General features: G+C 44.6%; 2 protein-coding genes across 5 annotated transcripts in view; one reads left to right on the forward strand and one right to left on the reverse strand.

Moving 5' to 3' along the window:
• Nucleotides 1–22,297, forward strand: part of ACTR2 (actin related protein 2) — a 516,258-nt gene that overhangs the window by 276,634 nt on the left and 217,327 nt on the right. The gene's annotated exons all lie outside the window — the stretch shown is intronic.
• SERTAD2 (SERTA domain containing 2) overlaps nt 1–22,297 on the reverse strand; it is a 79,810-nt gene that overhangs the window by 18,911 nt on the left and 38,602 nt on the right. For 3 of the 4 annotated variants that reach the window (XM_075088364.1, XM_075088363.1, XM_075088365.1), the window contains one exon: nt 285–444. The exons of the other annotated variant lie outside the window; for it this stretch is intronic. The gene's annotated coding sequence lies outside the window, so the exon portion shown is untranslated. The remainder of the gene's footprint in view (nt 1–284; nt 445–22,297) is intronic. 4 annotated transcript variants of the gene reach the window in all.

The raw sequence follows: 22,297 nt of genomic DNA on the forward strand, positions 1-22,297 counted from the left end.
CCGCCGGGGCTTCCCCGGGGAGCGCCGGGCCGCGGGCCGGGACAAAGGCGGGTGCCAACGCGCCCCGACCGCAAATATGACAAGTATCCCAGCTATCCAGCGGCGAGGACCCGGCCGGGGCTCGGTTGCCCCCGGGCAGCCCGGTTCCCCCGCGGTGCTGGCCCCCAGGCTGCCCCGGCGCGTGCCCCCGTGCCGCCCCGGTCAGCCCACGGCCGGGCCCGGCGGAGCCGGGAGCCTGGCGGACCCCGCGAGCGCTGCCGACCGCTCCCCGCCCCGGAGCTCACCTGGGAGCCGAGGGAGGCGGCGGCCCCCCTCCGTGGGATCCTCGCTGCTAATTTGGGCTGTGCAGGTACCACCGGAGCACAAAAATGAGGCCAAGCGGAGATGTTGGAGCGCACGAAGACGACTTGGGGGAAGGGGGAAGTGCTCGGCAGCAGGCGCGATCTGGAAAGAAGACGATTATTTTAAGTTACCTCAATGATCGTGTTTCGAAAGGGACTGTAACCCCAGCCGGCGCTGCAAAAGGCGCTGCAGACACCTTACAGTTTTGGCAGCAGCCCCAGCGGCATCTCGGATCGTTCCGGCCTTTCATGTTTCACTAAACCGGTTGTACTTCTGGACAATAAAGCTTTAAGACCTAACATAAAGGCGATTATTAGTCATTAATATCACGACTCGTTTAGGTATTATGCTCAAAATGGTCTGTAATGATTTGTGATCAAACTGATGGTCTTGCTAGAAATTAAGTTCCATCTTCAGATAGAAAACTGAAAAGGAAAAGAAGGATACTTTTAGAGGGAAGATTTCTTTAACCTGGAAATTGTATCCACCAAAAATCCACAAAGAGAAATAAACCCCAGTTAAAATAGTGAATCTACCAAAACAGAAGGCGATTAAGTGATGATTTTATGGATTCTTAAAATTGTCATTGAAAAGACCCATCTAACTGATATTTAAACACCAAGACTGGTATTTCAGATAACACTCTGCTGAAGTCACTAAAACGGGAGGAAAGAGCATCAGATCTAAAAACTGGTGTTTGACTTTGCCAGTTCTGGAGGTCTTGGCACACCTTCCCCCTCCCACCCCCACTATCAGCCATTCTTTTGAGGAGATCTAAACCCACTCATCCTCTCTGTCTGCAGTACACAGGTAGCCCTGAACCAGATCTGCAAAGCAATTAATGAACCATTTACTGAATTTTGACAAGTGACTTGTGAATTGCTCAGGAGCTGGTAAAAATTGAAACCAGAATTTCCCCTGGCTGGATACTTTCCAGCAGCCAGCTGCTGAAATTTGGTCCTTCAACTTGGGAAAACAAGCTGCTTCTTGAAATTACAAGAGTCATGATAAAAAAAAAAAAAATCATTAAATAAAAGGAAGAGCATTTTCTTTAGGGCATGAATGGAGCAGTACCCATCTGGTGTGCTTAAGACTACTCAAAAGCCAGCCAGAATATTTACACATTTTTCAACCAGGTTTGGGTTTTGGGTTTTTTTTATGCCAGATCCACCAAATTTCAGAGACACATTCTGCCCTCCTTTACACCAGATTTATACCATGGCAGGATCTGGCTTTGCATAATTACGCTGTGGATGCATCCAGCCAAGCTGTGCCTGCCTTCTGGAGCTCAAAGTCCACAGCAGATTTACAGTCCTTGTGCCTGGGTGTGTGCACACTATCACCGGCACCATAGGCATAACCACAAACATTTGCTAAATAAGCAGCTGAACTCAGTCCGATATCCACGGCCCCAATCTTGCCATGTTATACTCGGCAGTAAAAGGCCTGAGCCTGCGTTCTGAGTTTTAAACGCTTCTGACTTTGTTAGGTTGCTCCAATTTTACACTAGCATAAGAGAAAACTCACAGCCCCTTCTGTTTCCTACTGTAACTCCCCTGGGCCTTTCTTGGCAGGATTTTATAGTCACGCCATAACTCAGATTGTTCCTCTGAACACAACTAGTACAACCCGTGTCCACACTCAGAAGCACTCTCAGCTGAGCAGAGGTCATGATACAAATCAATATGAGTAGAGCTCCTTCCTACACTTCGCGTACAGCAGAGGCTCCATCGCGGCAGGACGAGGTTAGGCTATGCAAGACAAATAATCCCACTGCCAACTGCTTCTCACATTGCCTCCCACCTGATTTAATGAGACCTTTCTGGCCAAGAAACTCTACTCTGCAGCTCCGGAGCAATCTGACCAGAAGGTGTCTGCAAGGCCCGAACGCAGTTTGCCCAAACATGTTGGTAAGCCTGAAGAAACAGCCTGCAACTGAGCCACAAAACACTGTACAAGGAAGCGTGTCAGCACAGTCTTCCAAAGCCTGCAGGAGCAGGGGGAAAAGTCTGCGTATCTGTGAGGAGAAGCCACCCAAAACACACCCCATTTTGGAACAGTGCACACAAGGGCTTCCCAAGGAGCAGTAGCGCAGATGTCATTGTGCAGTCACAGCCTTGACACAGGCCTTCAACTGCTCACACATGAAGACAACACACTAAAAGAGGAGGAATGGAACAGCATTTCTCTACAGCGGTCTGACCTGACGTGGGCCACAGGCATATAGTCTAAGCGGCCTTGTCTTTGAGCAAGGATGGTCAAAGCTTGCCTGACTGAGGCCAGGTCTCCTGTAGATCATTCAAAAACCCTCCTGTGTTAAAGAAATAAATGAACAAACAGAAATCAAAGATTGGAAAGATTGGGAGGGGGAAAACAGACACCAGGCTTCATAGGGTAGCTCATTACAAATACTACAGACTGCCAGATAATCTTTGCCTATCAACACATGCACTAATTAGGAAAGAGCAGCAACTTTTGGTGTGCTGGAATGTCAGCAACCCTCACGTTTTTCAAAAACGAGGCAGTTAACTGCTTCCTATGTTTCTAATTGCATCCTTGGCCTTTTTCTTTCTAATTGCAGTACACATTAATAGTGTGAGAATTCACCAGGTAATTGTAAGAACAAAACTTCTTCATTTTCTCCCTGCATGTTTTTGCTTCAGCGCATGCAGGCGCTGACAGGCAAATACCTAATACTGCCCCCAGAACAGACAACTTTTTGCAGATGAAGACCCCGTCAGCACTAATAACTTGGGAAAAGCTAAACAAAGGGCCTGCCTACAGCCAAGGATGCTCCTTCCACTAGAGCACCGCTCCCCACCAAGCAACGCAGGTCTCACAGGTAAGAAGCAAGCACACTACAAGCAAAGGCTCGATTAAACACCACTAAGACCTCATGCCATCTCCGTTCAGGCCAGCTCAGGGGTCATACTGACTTTCTGGAGTGGGGCCCTTCTCATGCAAGGCTCAGCCACAAATAAAAGCAAGGCCCTCAAAAAAAAAAATGGGGTGCTGCATGACTGCAGTTCGCACCTCTACGTCAGCAGGGAGCAAGCTGCACGTGTGAGCTGGGCTGCTTTCCTCGAGTTTTCAATTGTTTTTTTTTCCTTTTTTGCTAGTGCAACTCTTTTACTGGAACGAGGCTGCCCCACATGTCCCAAGGCACAGAGGAACCGGTTAAAACCGAATGAAGGAATGCTCCTTCCTTCTCACTCCAGTTTTAGCTCTTTTTTCCCCTTCATTTTCTGCTTTAGTTAATGTTGTTCTCCTTTAATGTTTTTGTGGCAGTAGGAGAAACACCGTTCCCTAGAATGCATAATATGCTTAATTATAATTCTCCGTTAGTTCTCTAGGAAAAAAAAACTACAGGAGAAATCAGTTTAATTAATGAGTGTGACCAAATGCAGCTTTAGCTCTAATGCAGTATCATATATTATATGTCCAGTTGGGCAGTTGATTTTACTTGGGTAAAATGAGCAGAGATGCAAAAAACCACGGAGCTCATGAATCAATATTCTGACTGCAACTAACCCCTTTTGTACAGTTATTCTAAGCCTTCCTATAGATTTCAATGCCAACGTCTGTTTCCCAAATACTGCTTTTGGCTTCTGTAATGCAGGATGGGGCCCATATAGTCTAGTAATAGAAGCTGTTGCTTGGCAGTATCAAGGGTTGTGCCACATGGTAAATTCATGAATTAAGAAAAAAAACCCTTAACTCCAAGATAGCACTCAAATAGTTATACCCAGTAAAAATCCCCAGTGCGTGTCAAGGACAAGGGTGACAAGGTTCCATCTGAAAATAAGTCTTGGTGATTTAGATGCTTTTCAAAAGGGCTACTCTTCACATATTAAAATTAAGGAAATATTATGGAAGAGGATTATCAGGAAAGAAAAAAACGCCGTGTGCATTAGCTGGCTTAGTTAGTTGAGGTTTTGCTGCATTCCTCATGCATGCATATGACTCCCTCCCTCTGTAATTCCCAGTGCACTCCCAGTCCTCTGAAGACTGCTGGTGTGCATCGTCCTGGCTCCAGCTGAAACACTGTCGTCCTCTGACAGAGCTTTGTGCTGCCTACTGTTGCCGTATGTCTTCTCACGTCTTTTTGCCTTTTCATAAACATCAGTGTTCTTTCCCAAATCCCATTCAGGCTGTATCACCTGCACGATGTGCTGCACTTTTGACCCAGGCCAGACTGTTCACACCAACACTGACTGTATAGCACACAGGCTCCTAAAACATTCTCCCCTTTCCACTCTTGCTTCTCAAAACACAGTGGGTTGTACTTTGCATTGAGCTGAGTTTTAAACAGTTTTAGGCTGCTTTTCTTTCCCTTTCAGTGCTCACAGTGCAGTCTCTATCCAAAGCACAATTCATTCTTTTCTGGAACACTTAGTTACTTTTTTGAAGAGAGGCTACACTGATGTCCTGATATTAATCTCATACTGGGGCCAATGGATTAACAGGAAAAAAAATAATCTGCAGATAAAACAAAAGGCTCTGTTTAACAACCAAGTAGGGAATACTTCTAATAAAGAAAAAACACAGAAACGGTGGGAAAAAAAATACAGAGAGATGGCCAGTCTTCAGGCCTAATTAACCACTGGTGTAAACAGATGTCACTGCAATCAAGCCAGAAGACTTCAGCCACCCACTAGTCTTGAGCACAAACCCAACATGAGACTGAAAATCTTCACATGGGGCTGTCAAACATGCAAGCCACACACACGCTTCAATACAAAGGTCATCCCCATTTCCCTTATGCTGATGGACTACCCACTCCTGGCTCACCAGGGAAGAGCAGCTCTACTGATCTGGCTTACCATGTATGCTGCACATATTACAGGCCTTTTCTGAAGTAAAGACACCCCAACTGAGCTCTACATGAAGCCATACATTTCTGGACCGCAGATGCTCCCCCCCCTTTTCTTAAACACACTTAAAACCTGGAAGAGGCCTGGCTGCATAAGTAAGATAGAATATGTTTAGCACTGCTCAGTCCTGCTGAAATGCCAAGGGCTTGATAGACCAAACAGGGCCACCATCAGGGTGACAAGAGGCTTCTAGAAGTGGATGTTCCTGCTCAGATTTGTCACAGTAAAGCGTTGTACAACAGTAGCAATGTGTTTGAGGCTGGGAAGGCAAAACCAAAATGGTGTCGTGGCTACAGTGTTGATACAGGGTGCTATATAGCGTTGCAATATGTTACATAGCACTTAAAACTCTGTCACTGGAGTTTAATGTGTTCATGCTCAGATGCATTATCAGGGGGGCGTGTGTGCGCGTGTGTGTGTGGAACCAAAACTATTTCAGCCCTTATTTACATGAAAACACGAGATAATACATCAACATCCAAATGAATGCACCCACCTCTAGCTGCTTCTGCTGGCTGGAATACAACCTATAGAGCATATTAAGAGCTCCTACACAGTTTTGGGGGCTTGGCCATTTTGTTTAAAACCAGTTTCTGCAGCTTCTTAGAGCCTCTAGATTCAAGGAATGCTTACCAAGAAAAGATAGAGGTATTTTCAAGGTAATTCAAATTTGCAATGATAAATCCTTCTTCTGACTGTCCCAGGTGCAAAATTATTTACAGACGACGTTTATCTGTACTTCTTTCATACAGACTAAGGTTTCTGAGGGTCTAATCTTAAGTAAGCAGTGAGTGACCTATACAACATCTTTAAAAAAAAAAAAAAACCCAAAAAACAACACCCACCAAACCCCAATAAAACAGAAGTTGGATTTAGAAGAGGAAAAAAAAATGGAGCTGGCAAAAAACCTAGCACAAGAACATCAAATGTAGCCTAAACTCCCACTGCCATTCTGTTCCACTACAAATAAATGAAGATCATAGAGAACTGAACTCATTGAGTCAATGCAGTGAATGCACAAGCCTTTCAGTTTTAACCCTTCACAAAATGTGCAATTTCTTAGATTATGTGCAAAGAAGATATTAAAAAAAAGTGAATGAGTACATCAGATGCTTTTACTGACTATGCCTGTGGTAATGATTCATTCTGCCTCCCTACATTCCCTCACGCTAGCACGACTAAGAGTCAGCAAGAGCTCATACTGTATATGCAGGTAAACAGACTGTGGGTGAAGACTGTATATCTTAACTCTACCTAAAACCACCCCTGTAACGGTCAGAATTCATTTTAGCTTTCTGAAGAAAAAACGAACCGCACAAATTAATTTAGGTTTTCCTCTAACCTTTTTTATGCTCTCTCACTTTAAAGGAAAGCTGTTCATTTATAGTGACCATTAGCCAAAGGCTAAAAGAAGTTTACACCTAATTAGTATTCCCAAGCAAAGATGAAACACTAAATCACTGCAAACCCACTCAGTATTTAGGATCTACCACCAGGACAAAGAAAAAAGCTGAGAAACCACCATTTATCATCAGGGTCATCTTGCTCTTCATTTCCCACCTCTTATGCTTGCTTGCTTTCTTCCTCCATAGTGGCTTTGGGGTGCTGATGTCCTTGAAATGTGGCAGGGGATCTGAAAGAATCCCCTGGAACTCCCTTTTGGAAGAAGGGAGAGGCAGCTCTTCTGCCTGGTCACCCCATCTCTCTTGTAACACAGCAGGATTTGGGGGGGCCGGGGGGGGCAGGTAGAAGATATATATTGTGGGAAGGATGGCAAGGACCTAGGGAAGCAGATACCACACGTGGCATGCTGTTCCCTAAAGCCAGTACTGGCTTTCTGAGACAGCCATAAGCAGCGCCCTCAAACAGTAATAATTCTCCCTTTTTTTAATTTTAGCCTTGGTGGGGGAGCAAAGCGGAGTCATGTTGGGAGTACAGAGAGGAACAGGCCAAGAGAAATTAGTAGACCCATGAAACAAGGGGGAAGAGCTGCATCCCCATTGATGGTGCTGCTACAGAGTCTAGGGCGTTCTCTGGTTCGACCTCTGGACAACAGCAGAAAAAAATACTACAAGGAATATCACCGAGGCTCTCCCTGCTTCTCCCAACCACAGACTTTCCCAGCACAAAGGGAAGGCCAGAAGTCTCCCAAACCCCCTCATATTCTTTTACATGCCATTATCTTTCAGAGATCCAGCTTTACAAACCAGCTTCTATCAGCTTTATTTGTAGAAGGAAAGATGTGAATAGCTGTCTTGAGCCATAACTCTTGTTCCACACCTGCAAGAGCAGCCAGCAGCCAGGTACTTCACAGAGAGGCACCTGCCTATTTGCAATAGCTGGGCAGAAACGGGCACCCTCTGCAAGAGGCTCACAGCCAGGGCCGGCCAAGTCAAGGAGGGATGATTGTCCATTATAGCTAGACCTCATGCCCCAGGGCATTTTATAATCAACCACATCCAGGGGACATTCCTAGTGTGACTCCTGCTAAGAAAAAAAGTCATAGTAAATCCCGGTTACTTTGCTTGCTTACTTACACCCATAGTCCAGTAGTGTTAGCCTTCAGGTTAAATCTTTTTTTTTCCTACCCAGCTTGGTTTTCTGCTAACTTTCCTTAACTCTTAACTGGATGTTAAGCTCCTGCCATAAGAGCAAAAGAAGTAGTTAAGCAGATGTCAAAGTGCTGATAATTTGACTCTACACACACAAATACTATTCCCATGCAGGTTAGCAGACAAAAAACTCTTTTTGCTGGCAGTGCTCTTCAAAGGAAATTCGTTCTCATCTGAGCAGCTGGGACAGTGGAAGTGCCCACTCCTACTCTAGTTGTGGGGTTTGTACAAAGAGCTGCCGCACCCCCCAAGAACACCAGTGTGTTACTTCTACCAGCGAGAAGGGAGGCCTGGCATTTGATGGGTTTGTTTTGGTTTTAGAATGAGAACAACCTAAAACAAACCACCTCTGTTAGAGAAACATCATCTTCCATGAGATGTTCAGGTGAAAGACCTCAGACTCCCAACATATTTTTGCTAGCTGTCACAGCTGATGTGGGTGAAATCATGAGAAGGAAATGCATTTGTTGTTTTGAACCTTTTTTTCTTTCATTTAGCAAAGATTCCCCTTAAATAAATGGAAGTGGGGAGATCTTCAAATAAGCCCTAGCAAGTTTTAATCACACTTTTTCTGCTTGCAAGCAAGCCGTCATTCAGTAGCTAGGTGGTTCTAAATAAAGAACTCTAGTCAACAACAGGAAATAACTCCCACAGAAAAAAAAGGGCAGAATACAAACTCTCAGCAACTCTTGTACATAGCTCACAACGGCCTTTTGTTCCATGCACATTAAGTCTAAAATCTTTACTTTTCAGAACATGTTCTTGCTCTTAGTAATTAAAACTTTCTTTCTTGTTGCAAGTACAGATCCCTTCCTTGCCTTTCTCCCAAAACAGTCACATCTAAGAGCTGGAAAATGCCACGCTATTCCCATTTCATTTAGTAAGTAAGGACATTCTAGGAACACCAAATGATGACCAGGATTTTCAAAAGTTACTGATGGTGGGTTTTTATCTCTCTTTTTTTTTTTTTTCTGGCATTGGGGGGGAGGTGCACTGTCGTGTCCTCAGCTGTGAACAGTTTACATCCTTCTTAACGTTCAGAAACCACTTCATGTTCAGAAAGAACAGAGCACCTGGTCTGTGGGGAGGGGGATAAAGAAGAAACCACACATCTCTAGCCACTTTTTAAAGACAAAGTGCTTTGACATGCTCTAGGAGGAAATCTTATCTAGTGTGGATTCAGGTAGAAGGGTGAGTAGAATAAAAGTCTTTAGGAGATATTGGAAACCAGGCTGGGGACAAAAGCAGCACAGACCAACCTGGAACAGAACATAAAACTCCAATTAATAAGAAACTTAGCCACACCAGCACTTGGCAGATGAAAACCCACAGGAATATAAGCAGGAGGAGAAGAGGAAAAGAATAATACAAAACACAACACAAGAGTTTGCTCTGGTTAAACTTCAGACTGTGAAATAGCATCTAAAGCTGCTTTCACTTGAGCCCGTCTAGTCTATAGTGCCCACAACAGCTACACAAACAGCTCTATATTCTTGTAACAGAACTTTCAGGAAAACCAGCATTAACAATCTTTTGGTTTTGTTGGCTTTTTGTTTTGTTTCCTTTTTTTAAATTCCTTAAAGTTTTCACTTGTAGTCTGGTACTGTCGACAACAAAGCTCTTCTATTAGGTGTCAGTCCTACCACAGCTTCCAGTTTACGCTGAGCAAAGATGATCCCTGGTTTCAAGAAAGGGGACAAATTTCCCTTTTCACCCTTAATCACAAAAAGTGTGATTAAAAAAGCTTAATCTGCAATCCCTCTTAGAGAGGTAAAATTGTCCCTTCAGTGGAGGAGTAGAACTCCAGAACATGCATACTAAATATTGCAGACTCAGGCCATATCCTCTCATCTCTATTAGGACACGGCAGACACACCTTAGTTTATAAGCAACACGAGGAGACTACCTCCATACAAAACTGGCAGTATTAGACCAGAAGACAGAAATGCCTGGGATTCTAATCAATAGTCCACAAATGGGTCCCTTTGCTTTGCTGGAGAAGTAATAGCATTAGGGCTAGTGAAAAAAAAAAAAAGCAGATTGCAGGACCAAGCACAACATACAAAAATGCACGACCAAAATCCCTGAAAGAATACACTGGTTGACTCCATCTGGCTTCGAAAAAGTGTCATTTTGGTGTGCCGGGGGGGAATTTTAAGATGGCTGCTGCTTGTTAGCTGCCATGGATAGGTCTCTGCAGGAGCTAGAAGAGCTTCTTTAGGAACGTTGCTATCATTTGTGGCAAGTATCTTCTGGAGTTCAAACATGTATACAGTCTGTTTCAGTGGTCAGCTGATTCCAGCATCTCTCCATCAAGTCACGTGACATGGCTCTGTCACATTACAACCTAACTGTAAAACTAATTTCCATTTTAGAAATAAGTGCTGTTTGAATTATACAGCTGCAAGAATCAAGGCTACAGATCCAGAGTGGGTTTTTGTAGGTGGAATATGTGAACTAGCTCAGTGTGCATGTGTGTACCTGTGTGTTTGTGTGCATGTGCACCATCAAAAGTTTACACGAAGAGCAAATCAGATTTGCTTCCTAATGCAAAATGAACACACAGGCTGAAGCAACTCCACATTCAAATCTAGCCCAGAGTAAGTCTTGGTGGTTGTATATAAAGACCTTGAAAGTGGGTTCAAACCTGAACTTGAATTATAGCCTTTTCTGGTTTAGAAAAAGATGTCACTGCTGAAAGGTCCAGACTCCTCTTGAACTTTCAGAAAGGAAGCAAAAAATCAACATAGCGAAGTATCCTAGAGCAGCTGTCCCACCATTTCCCAGCTCTTGCCCATTAGGTTAAATACTACAATGATTTCAGTGGGACCAGCACACTTTAAAAGATGTAGTCTCTCTGTCTTTCTTTCTCACTGAATGATATTTCTGCCCACATGCACTGACACATACAGTGTCTAACAGGGCTGTGATTCATTTTCATTTCTAGTCATGCTCACAAGTGATGTAGCACACTTGCTGTGCCTTCAGGATCTGCGTATTTTAGATTCATTTTCTCTGCCCCCACCCTGCATTAAATGAAGTTTCAAAGCCAAGTCATCTCCCACCAACTCACCCTCCCACTTGCTTGGGGGATGTGTACAGCAGGAGTCTTAATAATAATGATAATAATAATAATAAATTAATTTTTTAAAAAAGAGAGGGAAGGGGATGAGAGCTTGAGAGATACTGTGAATTGTTAGAAAGCTTCCTAACATCTACAGGGAGTAAATGATAATAATAATAATGGGATGTATACTACCAGATCACTGAAGAAGCTGTATCAATCCTGAATCATTTCCCATAACGTGTTAAAAGCAGCAGCGTGTCTTGCACTGTAACTATCATGCATGTTCATGCTAAAAAATGATTGACAAGAAATCAGAATCCCTGATTTACAGAGGCAAACACCTCTTCAGCCTCTCCCATGGTAACCTCAAACTGACCATTCACTTGTCCTCTGTCCTGCTGCAGTGACTTCGACCGAGCACAAATGTCAGCAAAAGCCATTAGCACGTCCTGACTGCAAACCTCTTGTATTCAGTGGCTACCATCCATCACAAATTATCACGGTGGTTTTGTGATACAAATTACAAGCTGCTTCTGAGCTAAACTCCATGTGTCTGAGGTATGAGGCCAAACCTGAACAAAGTGAAAGACAGGCTTTTTATTTGATAAATCTCATTATCTCACTGGCATTCAAAATTCATCTTAGACACAGAAACGTATCACAAACTAGTTCTTTAGTTACTTGGAAGAGCCAAGATGCTTTAATATATACGTTAAAAGGTGTTTACACCCCCATCACACTAACATTTCTAGCTCTCCCCCACCTTCAACCTGGAACTATGTTTTGATGCAACAGAAATCTTCAGTTTTCAAAAGAAAAACAAGTCAACTGCATTTCTTCAGCAAGCATCCCCAGACAAAACTGAGTCACTTGCAGACTCCTTCAAGCAGATCTTAGTGATCTGTATGATTTCCTTAATCCCTAACCAATGACAGAGGGAAAGAAGAATTAGCACCAAAAACTAGCAGGTACTTCAACATTACAGATATTATACTGAGAGGTTCACTGTCACCTCAGAGCTATAGCTAACTAGGAGGACACATAGGGTCTTTCTTCCTTCACATGAAACACACATGCAAGGCTCCCCACCATATAAGACACACACCACCACCCCAGCTAAGCAGCCTCTCCTGTTGCTGACCCCCATTCATGACTGACACGAGCAAGCCAGAGCAGATTAAATTCCCTACGTTCTGTAGGGGCCCATCTCCTCCTTTTCCTCACTCACTAAATGCTCACTTAATTTAGCCACTCAGCTCACCAGCCCACTTCCTTGCATGTCCCCGGCTTTGGAGCACTTAACCATCCTGCAAAGGCAGAGCCCAAGAGGACACCAGAGTTTTGGGTCACCCCAGGCTTGTCCAAGCCTAATGGTTGGGGGAGGTGGAGTTTGTCTCTCTGCCTTGCCACCAACCTCCTCTTTTCTGCCAAGAAAAGCCTGGGCTGATCAGAAGCTAAAGAAATACATTGACATTTCCTCATGGTCATTTGTTCCTGATCCCTTCTCCTCCTCGGAAGCTCTCAACACTATCAAAGAAACAGAGGAGTGACGATAGCCAGGGAAGGGTTGATGCACGTTTCTGATGTATACCACACGTGACTGGGAAAGAACTGGATCATCCCACAAGGCTGATAGTACAAATGGCTCTAGGAGCTCTGAAACATTTGAAGGAGGACAGTTCCTGGGGCTGGATACTTGTTGGGAGTAACGGGTCAGGCAAAGAAAGCAGCAGATGGGCTACTGCCTCATTTTGCAAATTGAAGAAATGAAGCACAGGGAAACTACGGGATGACTTATTGTGGAAATGAAAGTCAAACCCATGCGTTTTGATTTCCAGAGCGCTCAACACAAGTCCAGCCTTCCTCATCCACAAAGTCACATTGTAAACATCCTCAGGGCAGGGCCTGCACCTTTCATTTGCTTTACATCTGTGGCTTCCAATCTTTCCTGGTTTGCAGATCCCTTCTTGCTTTACAGTAGGGCTGCGCATTTAAAACTGCTGACAACAAGCTTGCTTTCCCTGGATTTCCTGCACATCTTACACATAGCCTCCGGATCCTTGTGAGACAAAAACCATGGTCCTCCCTTGCTGTAGATTCCTGTGTGTCCCTCTTTTCCTGCTGATCCCTACATACCACACGAGTCAGCAGCAATTTTCAAAGTAGCCCTAACCCAGTCTAGTTGCCCTAATTCAAGACAAAAGTGCAGATCTTCCCTGTCATTTCAGCGTTTCCCATCTCAAGGTATGGGAGCTGTTGATCTCCCACATGAAAATGCATTATGCTGTCAGCCCAGCCTAAGGGCTGTTATTTAATTTACTTGAGGAGGTAAGTGAAAGCCCCTTCATGCAAATGCTTACAATGTGATCTGGAAAACAGCAGGCGTAATTAGATAAAATGGCAGCAAAGCCCACCAGGGAAATAATGTTAATTCATGAGGATTTTCCTCTCCACCTCCCCCTCAGCAAGATTTGAAGGTGGGAGGGGGGGGGGGTGTAGGGCAGGATCAGAATGCACCTCAGTGATCTATCTCTTGGTGAAGTAGAAAAACAGGACACCAACCACTGGGGTCATCTAAAAGATTCCTCAGCACGGCACCTCTGGCAGGACTGGCAGCCCATGCTGCTAAGCGATGAAACAATGAAAGCAAAAATTGCTCTGTCACTGTCATAAGTTATTCTGAGTAGAGACATAGTGAGCCAACATCCCTAAACTTCACACCATCTTCTTGACCAGGCAACGGAGAAGATTTGTCACATGATAACGCCACCACTGCAACCCCCTACCCCCAGTAATAACAATAAAACCAGAGCTCTTTTGCAAGCCTTGAGAGCAGATCTGGTACTTCCAACCCAATCACAATTTTTTTTTCCCAAAAAACATCTACGAAAGGGTTTTGACAAAACCATGTCATAGCATCATTGTTAAAGGCAAGCGCTACGGCACTGGGTTCTCACAGTGCATGGGGGATCAATATGAATGGCAGTGATGCTCTTGCAGAGGCCTCAGGAAACTGTAGCTATGTGTTTCAGCTTCTGTCAGCTTCTCCCTCCCACCTAGAAGCCAGACAGGAAAGTCACCTCCTGATTGCTGACCTGCTACTACCAAAATGGATTCCAATTAGCCAATTCACTCACGGCTACTAGAAGAGAGAAACTTTTTGTTGTTGAGTAATTACTCCTCATGAAATGGCTTACACCCCTAGTTGATTAGGTCACAATAGACTGTGAACAAACTAATGTAACAGAGATACCTTTAACCTGCTAAATTAAGGCATACTTTCTCGATATAGAAAGCTTAACTGAAGCCATGCACGGGGTACGTACCAAAGGCATCTAGACAGAGAATTGTAACATTCACGCACAAAAAATGGTTGAGACTGAAAGACAACCCATACACATCTTACTGTGAGGATAGTCAGTGACTCAAAGGAAACAGTAGTTTGACATCAGCAGTTAAATATGTAATGGCAATATTCAGGTGACAGGTATGGAAGAAAAGAGATCTTTTTTGTTTGTCTCCCTATATACTTTCCCGCAACTAACAAAATGAAAACCTCTTCCTCTAGTCAGATATTCACTTGTTAAAGCAATCAGTAATACAAAAAGTTATTTTTTATACAAAGCCCAGAGAACCACAACAGTAAGTGCCAGCCCTGCCACAGCAAGGGTTCCCAAAACACAGCCCACAAACCCCCCCAGAAGAATCTTCAACCACAGTCAGCCTGGGTTGCATTGCAAATAAGTTTCATTACATTTTCTCTCCCTTCACAAAACCTCAACCTTCAGTGTCCCTCCACAAACAAGCCTTCAGCTGCCTGGAGAACAGCAGCTCCACCGCCATTTCTACCAAGGCACCCATCGTAGTATACCAGTTTACTTAAAACCAAACCTAATTCCCCAAGACCATACATACTGATGACTTCCTGATTTTGGGACTTGCCCATCCATTAAAGAGGAAGCCATTCTCTTCACGGATTGTGGCCCTAACCTTTCAAACAGTTATGCCTGTGCTTAGCAGGAGCATGCAAGCACTTCAGTCCAATGTAAGCATTTGTCAAAGCAAGGCCAATATTTCCTGTCGCAGTTAGAAGCACGTTATACAGTTAGGATGGAAAAATATATCTGCAACACAAAATCAACCCTTCTCTTCCCATTTCAGGGTGGGGGAGGGATCGGGGAAGCACTCGCAATGCAAATATATGTGACAAGGGCCTGGATAGAGTGAGTGCCATGGACAACTTTATACCATGTTGGCTTTCTAAGTCCGGAAACCGACTGGGTGTCATTTAATCTCGTAGATTAAAATCACTTAGTGAATATTGTATTGTTTCACTGTTCTCACTGTCATTTTGGCGTTCAGGGCCTCTCCAGAGCTCTGCTGCTGGCTAACTCACCACTAATGAAACCTCGCGCAGGAGCAGCTGCCGGAATCTGTGTCAAACTGCATCTGGCACCCATCTATCTTCCAGCCATCTAAATTCACCTCTGAAATCATACAAAAGCAGCCACAGAGCTCCCTGCAGCCACTCCAACACACCAGTCTTTGTCTCATCAAGCCTGTTAAGCAATTTAAAGCAATTTATTTTTTTAATTCACCTTGTATTTTACAGCAGTAGCTTTTTTCAAAAGAAACTAAGAAGTTAAGAAAAAAAAATTGGTGGTGGGGGAGAGGGAAAAAGTGCCTTTTTTTTTTTTAAAGCCTGTCAAGCTCTCAGTAGACTATCATTAAACCAGTTTTGGCTGAAACTGTATGTTTAGGGGTTTTCCAATGGAGACACTCTGGTGCCTGCAACACTCAGACAGGGAGGGGAGGCTGCTATACAATTGTTGAATTGTTGTCATGGCTATTAAATATGCTGTAGCACAAATACTCAACAGGGCTGAAGTTTTGCAGTGTATCGGCTCTGGAGAGGTATCAAAAATGCTGGTATTAACTAGCAGATAACTGAGTTATACAAACACTGAATGAAAGATTAAGTCAAAAGTTGTAAAAGGTTTATTAACTTCACTCGAATCCCTTCCCCCCCTTCCTCCCCACTTGGGGCTTAAAGTACCCTGTAAGTTCAAAATATTTGACGTTTACTGTGGCATTAATTTGACCAAGTCTACGCTAATGTTTGGGGTAAAACTGCCTTTTCTCTCTCTGCATTTTCTGCAGAGGACAGGAGTTTTGCTCCGCCATCTCGTTAGGCTTATGAGCAGCAGTTGAGAGAGTGGCACAGTAAAGCCATGACTTGCTGACTAAAACAGGTTAATGAAAAACAGGCTAGTGACTGAAATTGAAACTTCTCATTTCTCTCAAGAAAAGGGTGTATTGTCAAGATAAAGTAGAGCCTAGCATGTCTATTAAGCAACTTTCAGAAAAGTGCTGCTCAAAACAGCAGCACCACAAGCTCCACAGCATGAGAGAAGGGGACGTGGCCCCTGGGGCAGGCACAGCCCCAGCACCCGGCCAGGCTGTGCCAGGAAAGACACCATCCTCTCTGTGCCAAAACCCAGCCAGCTGCTGGAAAAAATCATTAAAGAACATGCCATGCAGAGGGCATGGAATGTGCTGGGCTCCCCTCGCAGGGTGAAGTTGTCCATCCAGCCCAACAGGTCACAAGCTGGGTCTTGGTGATATCCAGCTGTATGGCATGGAGGACTCTAGGTGAGTGTGCCAGGCCTACCATAAGGGCACTTCTGGGCAAATTCAGCAGGCACTTCCTAGACTGAATGCTGCTAACTGTGGAAGAAGCAGGAGAAACAGGATCTGTCAACCCATCTAATTAAGGTGCATTTTCCCCACGCAGACTCATACACATCTCTCCAGGCTATAGGGCCCTCATTTCTTGCCTTAACCCAAAACCGACTGAATGTATTTTGCATTTCTGTGACAATTTGTTCTCAGCACTTCTCAGGAAGGAGAAGCACAACGTACATGCCCTAAGAAAATGTTTGCATGCTCACAGACACCCGTCTGCTGCTAATTGCATTGCATCCATTCCCTTTGCAGATAATCTGTTGCAATGACTGGCCCTGTTACTCTGTGCTAACCCCATCTGAAAAAAACTGAAAGCAGGCTCCTCTCCTGCGAGCTTCCCAAAGTAACCACTTAGATAAGAAATCATGTTCTCATGCAAAGGCTACAAGTCTGGCCGCTGGCATTGCTGCTCTTCTACCCACTAAGTAAAAAGATTTGCTTGTGTCCTGCATAGGGTCATGTTATAAGGATGCCTAAAATGAAGTCTCCAGTGCCAAGAGGCCAAGTGAATATCCTGAGTAGCCCCCTTCAGCTGAGCTCTGCAGTAGGACTGATGACAGCCCCAGTACCATGGCTACTATGAAAAGCAACATAGATCAACAACTAATTTTTTACAGGCCAGCAGGCTGACCTCTGGGCAGCATTGGAACGAGTCAGCATAAAGGTGATAAAGCTCTGTATACCATTATAAATCACCCAAACCAGCCAACAGAAAATCTGTGCACTGATGGAGTTAGCTTATACCTTTTTCCTTTTTTTTTTTCCCCTTTGTAAACAGAGTTCTCCCCCAACACCTGTCATCTCTGAACACCCATAAGGCAGGTACCACGAGGGGTGTTCTCACATCCCGCTCTCTGAGAAAGCCAGTCCTGCTAACTGAGTGTTCACACGGCACGCTCTGCGTCTCACCAGACGTCACACCAACAGATGACGCAAGCAACGCCTGCTGCCCAGGTGGTAGCGTGTGACCTATTTCTGGGCTACAGAAGTTTGGTTTGGGAGGAATGAGCAATGTCTAGTGACAGAGGGGGGAGGAGGAGCAAATCTTTGTAAGGAAGTCAGGAATGTATCTTAAATCCTATATATTGGCTCCGTGTTTTCAGAGGGAAGTAAGAGGCCAAAACAAAAGCATAGTGTCACAGCCCTGGGACCTTGCCATGAATCTGGAGTGGAAGGAAGGAGGAGAAAGCACATCTCCACTGTGGAAAGTAGAAACTTTTGCTACTTACAGTACTAACATACCTAAAATCTAGTTTTCTTAACAGCACATGGCATCATGAAGGAGAAATACTGTAAAGACAGATAGGAAGTTCCCTCCTCCCCTGCTGAGCAATGAGCTCATTAATTGAAAAACTATGTTTTGCCACCAGACCATTAATAGACAGCACCCGCCCAGTACCACTACCAGGTCTCTCAGGTCTTATGCATGTATAAGCTGTCCTGTAACCAGGGCAAATGTTCATTTACCAGGTGGAGTATTTCTTCAATCACTCCCCTCTCACATGATGTACGCAACCAAATGAGCTCCGTAGCAACATGGCAAGTTTTCACAGCTAACTTCCTCTTGCAGGATTTTCTCTGGCATGGGCTGAAGCACTGTGGGTTTTCTTGTCACTTGATAATTTTGCTGTATTTTAGAGCAGCTCCTCCAACCCAAAAGGACACCAGCGCTGTCCTACACATACCAACAGTAGTTCAAAATTTACACCGTTGCCCTCAAGTCATAATCCAGAGGGCATCCCACAGAGGTTGTGAAGAGAAGGGAAGCAAAAGATGTTGATTTGCACAAGGCATAGTGCTCCTTTAATTAAAGGAGACCATCAGTTAGTCTGCATGTACTTTTTTGAAATCTTTGGGTCTTCCAACCCTCCCAACCTGCTGATCTCTTAAACCATAGGGAAGTGTCTGCAGATCCCTGTAGATAAGCCATCCTGTCGTGGCACTTCAGTCTGCACACACAACCCCCCAGAGCTGTGGCTGGTTTGTACAATGTGGCATGTGCACACTGCCTAGCCAGGAAAACATAATACAACAAACAAAAAAGCCCTCTCCAAAATACCCCATTCCTTCTATTGATTATGGAAATCTCCCTATTTCCAGTTTCCAGGAACTCCTGGAAAAGCAGGCCTTTGTGCCTACATGTCTTGCGATATCATTTGAGGGAAATTATTGCTTAAATAATAAAGGGAAGCTTTTTTTGATAGGGAAAAATCAGAAAACCGAAGAGAGCTGGTTTTGCATCAGGTGGCTGTGTTTCTACAGTGTAATAGTTTTCAAAACAGGGCAGCCAAGAATTCCCTTCTCCAGTTATCTATAAATCAGGGCTGGAGAGAGAAGAAACAGTCCTAGAGCGTGGTATGCATCAGTCTGAGCAATCGCTCTAGCAAGTCATGCAGGTAAACAGCTACACAGCCTCAATTAGCAAAAAAAAAAGGTCATCTACAAACCGAGTACAGGGAAAAAAGCTTACAACTCTGCCAACCAGCCACACTTGTCTGTTTAAAAAGGGGGGAAAGGCAGCTACCTCTGCCCAGCAGACACCACTCAAGACAAGCAGAGAGACCAGGTTCCACTTTTAGGAGTTTCAATCACAGAAAGAGCACCAGACACGGGGACAAAACCATTTAGCAAGCCAGTTGTCGTGTCTTGACTGCACTCCTCCATGAGCTGTGCGAACAAGCTGTGTAAATGCTCTGGCTGACAGGCAGAGGGGCAGTCACAGGGCCAGTATGCTTAATGGAATGTTTGAGCCATACCTCAAATCATAGGGGTCACCAGAAGGCAGCACAGAGATCAGAGCATGGAGCAGTATGGACAGAGTAAGGGAGGAAGGCACCTGAACAGAGAGGGAAATCAGGGCTTGAAATTGGGCAAAGGGCTTGCAGGCAAATATGAGATAAAATAAAAATATATATACACAGCTGCAAACTGGTACAGGAAGAGCTCCAAAGCAAGGGGGTGGGGGAAGAAAGGTGAAGGGAAGAGGTAGATCTAGACCTGACTATAGCAGCAGGAGACAGTTTTGGCACTTTCCTCCCCTCACCCCTCATTCATTTGGATAAAAATAGCAAGGACTGAGGTGTGAGTCCAAGAGGCCAAGGACAGGAAAATTTGCTAAACTAGAAGCAAAAGATGACCCAGTTTGGGCAAGGGGTGTAAGCAGAGGGAAATCAAGAGGAGAGAAGGAAGTTTGGAAACTTGTGTAGAGAAGATAGCAGCAGGATTTAGCAACCAAAAGGAACGGGAAGGGGGACGGGTAAGGATAAGGGAGTTAAAAACAACAGAGTTACAAGTTATGTTTCATGGCACTAATTCAGCAAAGAAACAGCCTCAAATGGATGTAAACAATAGACTATTCATTAAGGGTTTCATTCCCTGCAACCCAGCATACTATTGTCTACAAGTTCTAAATACTCCCTTCACACACACACACACAATTACAGAAAATGTGAAACATCAGATAATCTCAACAACTTGCCTCAGAATTGCTGCCCTCAAGCATGCACTGTGCTTGGCAAGCTCTTCTTCCAACCATCTGCCAACACGTGGAAGAAAATAAATTATTAGGAACCCAACGCAGCAGTTCTGTAGGGGTCTGAAAGTAAAAACCACTCTGCAAAGATCTCAACAATGCACATAATGTTTGTGAAGCTTAAAATACAATTCTGCTCTTGCCTGCTCCCATCCCTCTCTCCCTCACATTTAAAGTAGGAGGTGGCTGTTCTGTGTGTCCTGTCCGACGGCCACACCACCACCAGCAAACCTTTGCAGGGCCAGAGCTGGTCAGCCTCCCAGACCTGTACCCTACCTGCCCCCATGCCATCTCTAGCCATCTTGGTCTCCTATGTGCCATACTTCGCTTTCACACAGCCTGAGACACTGGGGCCAATGGGGAGCAAAACCTGGCCTGCAGAGCCTGTGAGCCACGCTCAGGGTTAGGGAAAGATGCTGTTGTGCTTAGGCAGCTGATGGTTGCTTATAGCAGCTGTCACTTTGTAAGTAGTTAGGATCAGGGTTTTAAGATTGTGAGCCAAGTACTGCTGGTGCAGAAATCATCAAAAGGTAGCACAGAGGAAATCTGATGGTGCTATGTCCATTTGGATGTGACGAGGCAAGCCTTGCACATCTGGGGTCAGACTGCAAGCTACAGCAGCCAGCCTGAAACTCAGGATGGGCAGTGACTAACTGCACAGGTAGATGAACTCTGTGGAACCTTTTTAAGCTGTCCCACCCCAAGCGTCCTTTCCACCTTGCAACAGGAGCCTCCCACACTAACATAAGATGATGCATGCTTGTATCTCACACTACCCATCTGACACAGCAGGTAAACCAGCAATTCAGAGTTTGGAGCTACATCTTCAGTTGCAGAAGGTATAGATGCACATTTCCTTCTGATGCATCTATTACAGTAAGTGGCAGCTTGGATAGCTAGAAAATATGTTTGACATCTGTATTTGCTCATCTGAGCCTTGTCTGTTAGAGCTCTCTAGTAATATCCCTTCCTGAGAACCCGAATCCATGACAGGGCATGCCAATATCACCTGTATGTCTTCCTCTTCTTCCCAAAGGTGACTTGGCTCTTCGGGCTGCCCTAGTGCAAGCACTCACCGCCTCCCATCCACATCCCCTTGGAGGGAAGGGTCTTCTGCTTCCCAGTAGAGGGCTAGTAACCATGGCAGGCATTTGTAGGGCAAGATGGAAGAGGCAGGTTACTTAGGCTTCCTTTTTCCTTACCTATATGAAGGCACCGACATAAAGGACCTTTCATAGTGTGTCCTTCCTGTGTTCATGGGAAAAGGCTCAAAGGACCTATCTAGTCTACAGACCCATAGAGCACAGGCTGTACAGTCTCACTCAGTGTCTCTCATTTCTGGCAGGATATGACCTGTCTTTCAGGAATACAGCCAGCCTGTCTGGAGGACAGCTCCTGACAAGAGGCTGTCTCACAGCATTTCTTCCTCTTGCCCAGTTCCAAAGTTACATGAGCACAGTGCCTCTGCTCAGTGTTACATCACATTGCTCCCACCATGAATTACGCAGACATAAGAACAACTTTGACTCCCTTGAGGTTTTCACTCAACTTCTTGAAACTCTGACTCCTTGTACTGAAGATCTGTGGAGAGGAGGAAGGGAAGAGACAACTACTCTCTTCTTATCGTTAGTCTTGGGCATATGGGTAACAACAGAGCACCCAATTTTGTGTTGCCTGTTATCCAGAAGCGCTGCATGTTTCATTGAGCCCTGGAAGCATGCAAGCAACTGACAACCCACGCAGGAAAAAATTGGACTGGAAAAGTGGCACGAGGAGGGTAAGAGCTCAACAGTTTTAATTCAATTTGTGTCTTTAATATTGCATGGACACTCTTCGTTCATGGTACACAGCGTACAAGCAGCACACACAACAAATCACTGTGTACTACACTGGAAAAAATAAAGACGTATAAGCTGAAAATACACAAATTCATTTATGTTTCCCTTCTCAACTCAGTATGCTTTTATGTATTTTGTTCACATTTAGGGTTTACATAGTTCACAGAGTACCTCAATATAGCAATCACACACTGACAACTACTATGGTTTAGGGACACCTTCATAACTGCCACATTAGCAGAAGGAAGCAAAATGCTTGAGCACAAAACTGAAATTCCCCTTTTCAG

Source organism: Phalacrocorax aristotelis, chromosome 3 (assembly GCF_949628215.1).
Source record: "Phalacrocorax aristotelis chromosome 3, bGulAri2.1, whole genome shotgun sequence".
In the NCBI taxonomy this organism is placed as follows: domain Eukaryota; kingdom Metazoa; phylum Chordata; class Aves; order Suliformes; family Phalacrocoracidae; genus Phalacrocorax; species Phalacrocorax aristotelis.